The following is a 10,347-nucleotide window of genomic DNA, read 5'->3' as shown; positions in this document are numbered from 1 at the left end:
AGAACTGTGGGAGCAGAGACACAGAAGAGAAACATTTGCTGGAACACATGGTTCAATGGGTATTTGATTGGGGATGTAGACTCTAAATGATCACTCTAGTGCAAATACTAATAATATGGAAATAGGTCTTGATCAATGACACACATATAACCCAGTGGAATTGCTCCTTGGCTAAGGGAGGCTAAGGAAGGAGGGGGGGGTATGAGGGGGGAAAGAAAAGAATATGAATCATGTAAGCTTGGAAAAATATTCTAAACTAATTAATTAACTAAATAAATAAAAACAAAAACAAAAAAGAAGTTATCAGATGCTTTGCTTTCTCACCCCTGGTGACACTCCTCTTTGGCATACCTTAAAAGTCACGTATGTTTCATGCCACTTGCCCCAGGTATACATTATGTAACTCCATACACAAATATTCCTAGTTACAGCTGTATGCACACTCAGAATTTACACTTGGTTTGCCAGCACTCGACTTCGTTTTTTCTGCTCTCTTCCCCTCTCCCCCCACCTATCCCATCACACAACCTGAACCCAATCCCCACTAGGCAAGGTCAGATTGGAATCTAGTTGACCTGGGTAAGGCCGTCTTGGCATCACTGCTCTTTCTATCCAGAAAAGGAATGGGTTTCTTTTGTCCTTTTTGCACTTGGTTGGCCTTGTCACAAATTACATCGTTGTCCTGTTCCATTTTCTAGAGTTAATGCTCAGTTTCCATCAAACAGAAGGCAGGGTTTTGCCTTGGGAAAGTCAAACTTGTCCTTACTGAAAGAACTGGTAATCTTTCACATTTGACTTGGTTGTAGGAAAGGGTCCATGTGTCACTAGGACAAGCTGGAAAATGGATAAGACTCCAAGATCATTGCAGTCAGCCAAACTGCATCATGAGTGTGCAAAAACTGCATAATATAATTGATATTTGCAGAGTAGTTGATATATGATTTTTCACTTGCTTCATCTCACTGACAATAAGTTATTAGCAATAATTATTGCAAAATAATAATCTCTCATGCTGGCCTTCGAACCCAGAAGACTGAGGTCCAAACCCAGCCTCTAACTTATGCTCATTGTGGGACCCTGGGCAAACCACTTAACCTCTCAGTGTTATAGGTAATTCTCTGAGAGCATAAATTGTAACAAAGGTGCTGATCTACATCGGTAGATTGAATCCTCTCCAAAGGGTTCCCTAGATGAACGAAATTACAGTCTGGTCACCATTCATGTTGTTCAGTCATTTCAGTTGTCTCTGACATTTCATGACCCCATTTGGGGTTTTCTTGGTTTTCCATTTCCTTCTTGAACTCATTTGATGGAGGAGGAAACTGAGGCAAGTAAGGTGTGTGACTTGCCTGGGGTCCCACAGCTAGTAAGTCTCTGAAGCCAAATTTGAACTCAGGACAATGTCTTCCTGACTCCAGGCAGCCCTCCATGCATTGTGCCTTCTTTTTGGAGGGAAGTATCCAAATCTGTCATTTCATTGATGTAGCAGTTTGTGGAATGGGAACTCTCCCCACCAATGCAATTTAGAGTCCAGCAGAGATGCTCAAGAAACTAATATTTTAAGTGACTAATCTAAGGCAGTGAGGGGGCACAGTGGATGAAACAACAGATTTGGAGTCAAGAAGTCCTCAGTTCAAGTACTGTTCAGACACAGTGGGTGATGATCATTTAAATCTTCTAAGCCTCAGTTCCTTTCATTTTAAGATGGGACTAATAAAAATTAATGATAACCTATAATATAACATATAATATAATAGAACATGATATGATATAAGATATAATATAACATGGCATAATATAACATAATAAAGTAATGTAACATAGCATAAAGTAACATAATAAAGTAACATAATGTAACATAACATGACATAACATAATTTAGCATCACATAACATACCTTAACATAATATAATATAAACCTAATTTTAGTATATATATAAAGTAATTTGCATACCTTAAAGTATTATATTATTGCTCACAATTATAGTGTCACAGCTAGTATGAATCTAAGTCAGAATTCATATTTTCCCAATTCTAGGGCATTTCTTCTCTCCAACCTGGTACTCTGATTCTATATTATTACATTTAATTGCAGTTATTATTATTTTCAGAGATTATCATATTATGATGAAATAATGTAAACACAGCTATTACTATATATTAGAAAGTTTTCTGGTTCTGGAGTTATAGGACCTGGATTTAAGTCCTGGCACTTACTATCTATATGATGTAAATTTTAGTTTTACTCCACCCTACTTACTCTTTAGAATTTTAGCAACCAGGAATATACACCCCCACTTAAGGATTAACTATAGGGGTGAATGTCCTATAACTGGCATGTGCTAGCAAGTGACAAATCATAAACAACTGACTGACCCCCTGGGCTGTCCTAAGCCAAGCTTAAGCCACCATTGGTACATGTGAGACACAGGAAGTGATGTAAAGAACTGCCTATATATTTCGCATCACTTCCTGTGAGGAGCTCTGTAGGTGGCATTGGGAGCTTTTGGCTGCGTTTGGCATGCTTGTGGCTTTGGTGGACTTTGACAGTGGAGGTCACTGGAAGGAGCTCTGTAATGTGGTTTAGGTGAGGCAGTTTCCCTGGATGGCCACTTGGTGAGTGAGAAGGCTGACTCCCCTTTTCCTTGACCTTCTGAAGGAACTATCCTCTGAGGAGGCCCCTCATCTTGGAGGAGGCCTCATGGCTGGAAGCTAAGCTAGAATTAATCTTCTGAGAAGGCCCCTTGGATGAGGCCTCTGAACTCCCCTTGGCTTAGGTCAGGCTGGAGCAGATATTCTACCCTTTCCTTCTTCTCCTTCTTCTTCCTTCCTTCTATTGTAAATAAACCACCATAAAAATCCCATACTGACTTGAGTATTTCATTGGGATCAAATTTAAGTCCCTGGTGACCACTAATGTAACATATTCAGTCTCAACTCCTAAAATTTACCCTTAACAATGAACTTGGGCAAGTCACTTAACACCTTGAACTCAGTTATATTATCTGTACAATAAAAGACTTGGACTAAATTTCATAGTCCAAATTTATTTAAAATTTGAAGATGAGGGGGGAAAACCTTCTTCAACCTACCAAGCTTTAATTTTTCTGAGTTTTATTAACCTTAAAAATTAGTTCAAAAAAGCATCTGTGTGGCTCAGTGGATTGAGAGCCATGCCTAAAGATGGGATGTCTTAGGTTCAAAATCTTGCCTCAGACACTTTCCAGCTGTGTGACCCTGGGCAAGTCACTTAACCCCCATTGCCTAGCCTTTACCACTCTTCTGCCTTGGAGCCAATACACAAAATTGACTCCAAGATGGAAGGTAAGGGTTTAAAAAAAATAGTTCAACATCTCAAAAGATCCATAATGTTATTGATGTGAGTTATTCCTTCATAGGCTCAACTCTCAACCCTTGCATTCCTTAATGGATAGTTTTTATGAGCTTTTACAGCCAGAAATGTTGCCTCGTAGCCAGACATAAAATGATGAACCCGTCTGGCATGCTCATGTGTCAGACAAAAACTCTATCCCAAGGCTAGGTCCATACTGAAAATTTTTTTTCACATTGGTGAAATTTGTGCTTCTCTGGTATTGCCTTCAACCCAGGGTTCCTTCAATATTATTAGACACTAGAAGAGGAACCATGAAATCAAACATGGTTAAATTTGAAAAGAAACATATTTTAAAAACCTGCTTTTAGATGGCAATTGGTGTCATATAATGGAAAGTGTATTAGATTTAGAGGGAATTGTTTTCTTCAAAGGAATAAATTTGAGGAAACTTATTCAGTAGTTCTTCAGTTGTGTCTGACTTGTCATCTCATTTGGGATTTTCTTGGTGAAAATAGTAGTGATTTACCATTTCCTTCTCCAGCTTATTTGACAGATGAAGAAACTAAGGCAGAAAAGGTTAAGTGACTTGCCCAAGGTCATATAGAAGCCAAATTTTCATTCAGATCTTCCTGACTTTGGTCCTGGCACTCCATCAATGGCAGAAATAGCATCCCTATTTCCCCTTAAAATTATGTTTCTAGATCAAATAGATCATTGTTTTAATTGAAGAGAACTACTAAAACATGAGATTATGATAGGATCATAGATTTAGACCTGAAAGAACTCTTAGAAATGATTTAATCCAGCTGTCATTTTTTTAACAGATGAGCAAACTGAGGGTCTAATAAAACTACAGATTTGAAACTTGATAAATTTATCATTTCTATTTGAGTGAAGGTGGTAACAGACTACCCACAGTGCCCTGAAAATAGTGGGTATTTCATAAATGACTGATAAAATTTAGTTGAGTTTAATCACCCATCCTCACCCTTTCCAGCTAGTATATAACACATTTTCTGGGTTTATTCCCTCTGGCAAGTTGAGTTCCAAGAGGATACCTACTACAACTCTTCCAAATGGTTAAGGGGTAGCCCTGAGTGTTAGGGCTAGTTTTCTAGAACTATAGATCACAAGCTACCACCTTTGTTCTTCCCTCTATGACTAACAGCCCATATCAACTAATCACCTGAATTTAATTACATATATATATATATGTATATATATATATACATATATATATATATATAAAACAGTTAAAGGCAGTGTTGATACCTAATGTATTGAGGCTTACATACAAAAATATCAAATCTTGTAATTTGCTTTTCCCTTTTATCTCACAGAATCAATAAGAGGGCAACAACCTATCATGAAACTCAAAGAAGTCCCATTGATGGACATTCTTACTTAAACTACCTTCTATCTTTCCCACTTCAAGAAAACTCCAGTTAATGTTTACCCTGGCTTCTGGGGAGCAGATAGATTTGTCCTGATGTCCTAAATGAGGCCAGCAGGTTGTGAGACACTAAGACAGAACAGTTGAAATTAGGAAAATTTAACATAGCAATTAACAACACTGGGCTTTCCCATTCCCTATTGAAGTAAGGAAGTGAATATAAGTTACTGCTCCCATCCCCAACAGAGACCATAATGAATGGATTGCTTTTAAAGATTGCTAGGTACACTCATTAGCCAATGGCATGAAAGACCTATAAGCTGAGAGGTTAGTTAATTGGGAAAGGAAAATAAAGGGAAGGGAGTAAACATCTACCTAGCACCTATTACAAGCCAAGCATCTTGAGAAGAGATTTTACAAATATCTCATTTGGACCTCATGGCAACCTTGAGGAGATGATACGAGTATACTCATTTTATAGTTGAGAAAACTGAGGCAAACAGAGATTAAATGGCTTGTCCAGGGTCATACATCTAGTAAATTTCTGAGGCCAAATTTGAACTCAGGTTTTCTGACTCCGGGCCCAGCATTCTTTCCATTAAACCACCAGCTGTCTCTAATTAGTATATTTCCCAGTGTTGAGAATTTTTTCTCGTTGGTGTAGAAAATTAATATTGAATTAGATTTCATATAAAATCATTACAATTCAATATTAATTTTCCACATTGGACTTAGACTATGGCATGTACTATTCTTAGATGATAGCATCATCAATGTAGACTAGAAAAGAATCTATGAGTTCATATAGTCTAACCTTCTTCATTTTGTGTTTGAGGAAGCTAAAGGCTCAGAGAGCTTGTGTTGTATCAGTATAAATGGCAGAATTGGAATTGGAAATGTAGGACCTCTAATCATCCCTAATCCACTGCTTCTTATTTTCTCTGCCTTATCAGACATCTTATCTGAGTGCCATTGAATAAAGTGAGGATCTTCATTCTCATTCAAAAACCACTCATTAACCATCCCCTTACTGAAAGCAATATGGAGTTAATGACATCCTGGTACCCTTCCTCATGGAAAGGTATAACCTATATTATAACCCTAGCATGGAGGAGAAGGAAGAGAAGATGATAGTGGAGGACAATATGCCATATACAAAAGTAAGAAGTGTGCCAATATGCTCTTGAATAGTAGAATAGAATAAGAATAATATTTCTAGCCTGATGAAAACAAAGGAAAGAAAAGTCATTGTATGTCTCGGAGGTGATATTTTTTAATAAAAATAAAGAAGGCAAGACAAATAATAATAGTGATAATGTCTCCCAATTGAATAATGAAATGAGACTTAGTAAATGATGAAAGGTATTTAAATAAAAGAATTTGGGGGGGAAAGTATTTACTATATGGGAAGCCCAGAACTAAGTGGTAAGAGTTACACTTAGAAAAAGCGACACAGCCCCTGCCCTCAAGAAGTTTGCATTCTATGGGTTCGAATCAAGAACACATGTGACACCCAGTGGAATCACGCATCGGCTATGGAGGGTGGGGGGGAGGAAAAGAAAATGATCTTTGTCTTTAATGAATAATGCTTGGAAATGATCAAATAAAATATTATTTTTAAAAAAAGAAGTTTGCATTCTAATAGAGGGAGACGGCATATATAGGAGGCTTCAAGGGCGAAGGTAGATGGGGAGCCTCTGTGATCCTCAGGGTGTAGTACAAAAACAGGTAGTAATAATGTACCTTCTACAGTATTTTTTCATAGGTTAGAAAGATTTCCTCTTTCTGATATTGAACCACTTGATACCAAAGACCTGGATAGCAACAATTGACTTTTAGATTATCTATGAAACTATTCTTTGGAAGGTCACAAACAGCCTTGTTTCTTTTAACTACTTGCCAATTCCAATGACCTCTTCTTATTCTTCTTCATCCTCTCTGTAGCATTTGGAACCACTGACTACCCTCTCCTAAATATTTTCTCCTCCTTTGGTTAAAAAATTAGGACATTGACTTGTCTTCCTTATTACCAGTTGCTCCATTTCTGTTTTCTTCCCAGGTTCCTCACCCTCTTCCCAATTCCTTGAAGTGGTTGACCCAGATTATATCCTTGACCCCCAACAGCTATGCAAGTCACTTTTGAATCTCCCTTTTCAGTTCCAAACTCTTCTAAATCTCAGACCTGTTCCTTCAGCCAGTGGGAGAAGATCTTGACCTTTATGTCTACTTGGCATCTCAGATAAGTTTGCTATTTTGTCAAAAGCCTCTTTCCTTCAATTGATTTGACTATTTCTGCCAGTAGTACCACTATTCACCCAACTGACTATGAAGAAAACATATTCTTTTGTAAAATTTCCTTCTCTGCTTCATATTCTTTCAGTTAAAAATCCTCTTCATCTCTCCTGTGTTTTTGCAGGCTCTCAGATTCCCTTCCCTCTGGTTGCTCTCTAGTTCTCTGCTAGTTTCCTAGTTCAGAGCTCCATTATTCATCAACTTTTCCCCAGTTCTCACTACTTTCACTACCCCTCTACCTCCCATAATGCCAATGAACAGGGCAGAACCAGACTAATCTCTTTATGCAGGAATCTGGCATATCCCTCTTCAAATTCAAATCCTTCAATAGTGCTCAAACTGAAAGGTGATTTGATGTGGAGACAGAGGGCTTGGTTTCAAATTCTGACTGTACCATTTATGAATTAGTATCTCACTGAGCTAGTTGTTCCCCTGCTTTAAGTTTGAGTGTATTTATCTGTAAAAACTCAGTAAGTTTGACCAGATGATAACTTTACCTCTAAAAGGAACAATAAGTATCATCTAGTCCAAATCCTTCACTTTATAGATGAGGGAAATGGGGCATAGATTTGCTGACTTTTGCAAGGAGTGAAAGAAAAAGAGCTAGGGATTCAATCCAGGTTCTCTGACTCCATATCTAAAAGTTTCTCTGCTATATGACACTGCTTCCCCTGAGATGACCATTACATTACCTTCACATACTAAATCGATGATCCTGTGTCCCTCTGCACAAACTCTTGCTTTTTATACAATACTGTTTGTAACAAAAAATAAAAATAATTGTCATTTTTTTAATCCTTACCTTCCATCTTAGAATCAATATTGTGTATTGGTTCCACAGCAGAAGAGCTATAAGGGCTAGGCAATAGGATTTAAGTGACTTGCCCACGGTCACACAGCTGGGAAGTGTCTGAAGTCAGATTTGAACCCATGACCTCCCGTCTCTGGGCCTGACTCTCAATCCACTATGCCACCAAGATGCCTTCAAACAACTGTCTTTTACACACTATGATCAAGTTCATTTCTTGGAGACTCAATTTCCTAATCCTTAAATGAGAATAACAATAGCAGCTACCTACCAGGTTTATCATGAGGACTTCATACACACACACACACACACACACACACACACACACACATACACACACACACACACACACACACACACACACACACACACACTAATAGTGGCCTGGCACACAATAGATAATAAATGATTGTCAGAAACTTTCTAAACATTAGCTATTGTTATTAATGAATATGTTTAAATTGGTTATTATTGTTCTATGACACAATAAAATTGATTTTCTAAGTTACCCAAATTAAAGACCCAATAGGAGAGCCTTCCAAAAGGAAGCTAGAAGAGGCTGCATTTGAACAGACTCCCTACGACTTCTCTAGACACTTTTAATGGTTCCATTTGCACGTTTCTATTATATCTCAAAATGTCAATGATATGGGATTCACTTTATTTTTTTTTCTTCCAAGAGCATTCAGGCAGCTACATCCCTGTCAATATTAGCAAGAACATCTTACTCTGGTCTACTTGTAGCCTAAGATCACATTAAATTACACACTTGTTGGATAGGTCAAGTGGTATTTTAATCATCTGTCACTGAGATAGCAAAATCAAAAATTATTATATACAATCTCCAAACCTATGTGGAGAGTGATCGGAACATGGCACACTGTTAACTATTTAAATTCAGAAGGACTTTATTTTATGATACAGCAAATATTTATTAAGCATTTTCTGTGTAGCTCTCATTGTAATGGGCACCAGGGAAAATAGAAATTTCTACAAAGATACAGTTCTTGTCCTCAATGAACTCACAGTCTAGCAGGAAGATGATACTGATTCAGGTAGTTTTCATGTACAGTATTACATGATCCAGTCTGAATAGAGTAATAGTGTATTAACTCCCTACTATGTGTAACTCAATGTTAGGAGCTGGGGACACATAAGCAAAATGAAAACTAATTCTTATACTTGTGGAAAGTCTTATATTGAAGGAATACATTATATAAATAGTCAATCAACATGTATTAGGCAGGGCACCTACTATGTGCCAACCAATGTAATATATGCCAAGTATACCAAGAAAGGCAAACGATCATTCCCGAGCATAATCTTTAAAATGAAAGTCAGATGATCTCTAAAATCTCTTAGAGCCTTATATCTATGATACTTTCATTACCAATTTGAGGTCTCACCGTGGAAATAATACACTGAAGTCTTCTGGAGAGGAGTGGAATATGATTAGACTTGGATATTTGGAAGATGATTTTGACTGGAGTGTGTATGAAGGATGGAAGGAGGAAGAAAGAGAGTAGAAGCCAGATGTCCAAGGTGACAATCACTGTGATAGCTAAGGAAAGGGGTTATAAAGGCCTTGCTAATGAAGGAAAAGTGACAGATAGAAGATATGCCATGAAGTTATAATACACAAGATTGGCATCTAACTGGATAAATGAATGGGTGTAGGGTGAGAGAAATAAGTACTTAAGTGAACTTTAGGAAAAAATAAAGCAACTTCCTAAAAGTAAAAGTCTTTGTTGAATCTCTACTATATGCTTAAATGTCTGTTAATCTCTGGATTATTCCATAAAAGCATATTTAAAGGTAATGAATTTCAAAATCAAGAAATGCATGTTTTAGAAAATGCCAATATACTCTGGAGATAAAATATCTTAAATCAGGGATTAGAAGGAGCATCAGGTTAGAAGGGATCAGGTGGCTTCCAGACCAGTCTAATAAAATGATTTACCATAACTTTGAGAAGTCACAGGACCTCTTAAGAACTGAGGAGTGAAGATTGTAAAAGTCTAGAAGACTTGGGAGACATGAGTTTTGAGGTTCTTTTTTTTAAACCCTTATCTTCCATCTTGGAATGAATACTGTGTATTGGTTAATACTGTGTATTGGTTCCAAGGCAGAAGAGTGGTAAGGGCTAGGCAATGGGAGTCAAGTGACTTGCCCAGGGTCACTCAGCTGGGAAGTGTCTGAGGCCAGATTTGAACCTAGGACCTCCCATCTCTGGGCCTGGCTTTCAATCCACTGAGCCACCCAGCTGCCCCCTGATGCTATTCTTGAAGCCAGGAGAATGAGTGAACTCACCAAGGTAATACTTTTGACTCAGGGTTCCCAGGCTACCAACTGTGGGGATTTTTTCTTTGACCAGAAGAGTCAGAAATATCTAGAGTCTATGTAAATACTTCCCAAGATAAATGGAAACCTATAAACAAAATAGAAATTGTAGTTTACCTGGAACATCTCTGGACATCTTGGAAGATTTCAGGTCAGGGAACGTTAGTTAATTCAATTCCC

This window comes from Monodelphis domestica, chromosome 2, assembly GCF_027887165.1.
Source record: "Monodelphis domestica isolate mMonDom1 chromosome 2, mMonDom1.pri, whole genome shotgun sequence".
Taxonomy (NCBI): domain Eukaryota; kingdom Metazoa; phylum Chordata; class Mammalia; order Didelphimorphia; family Didelphidae; genus Monodelphis; species Monodelphis domestica.
This window is presented reverse-complemented; position numbering follows the sequence as displayed.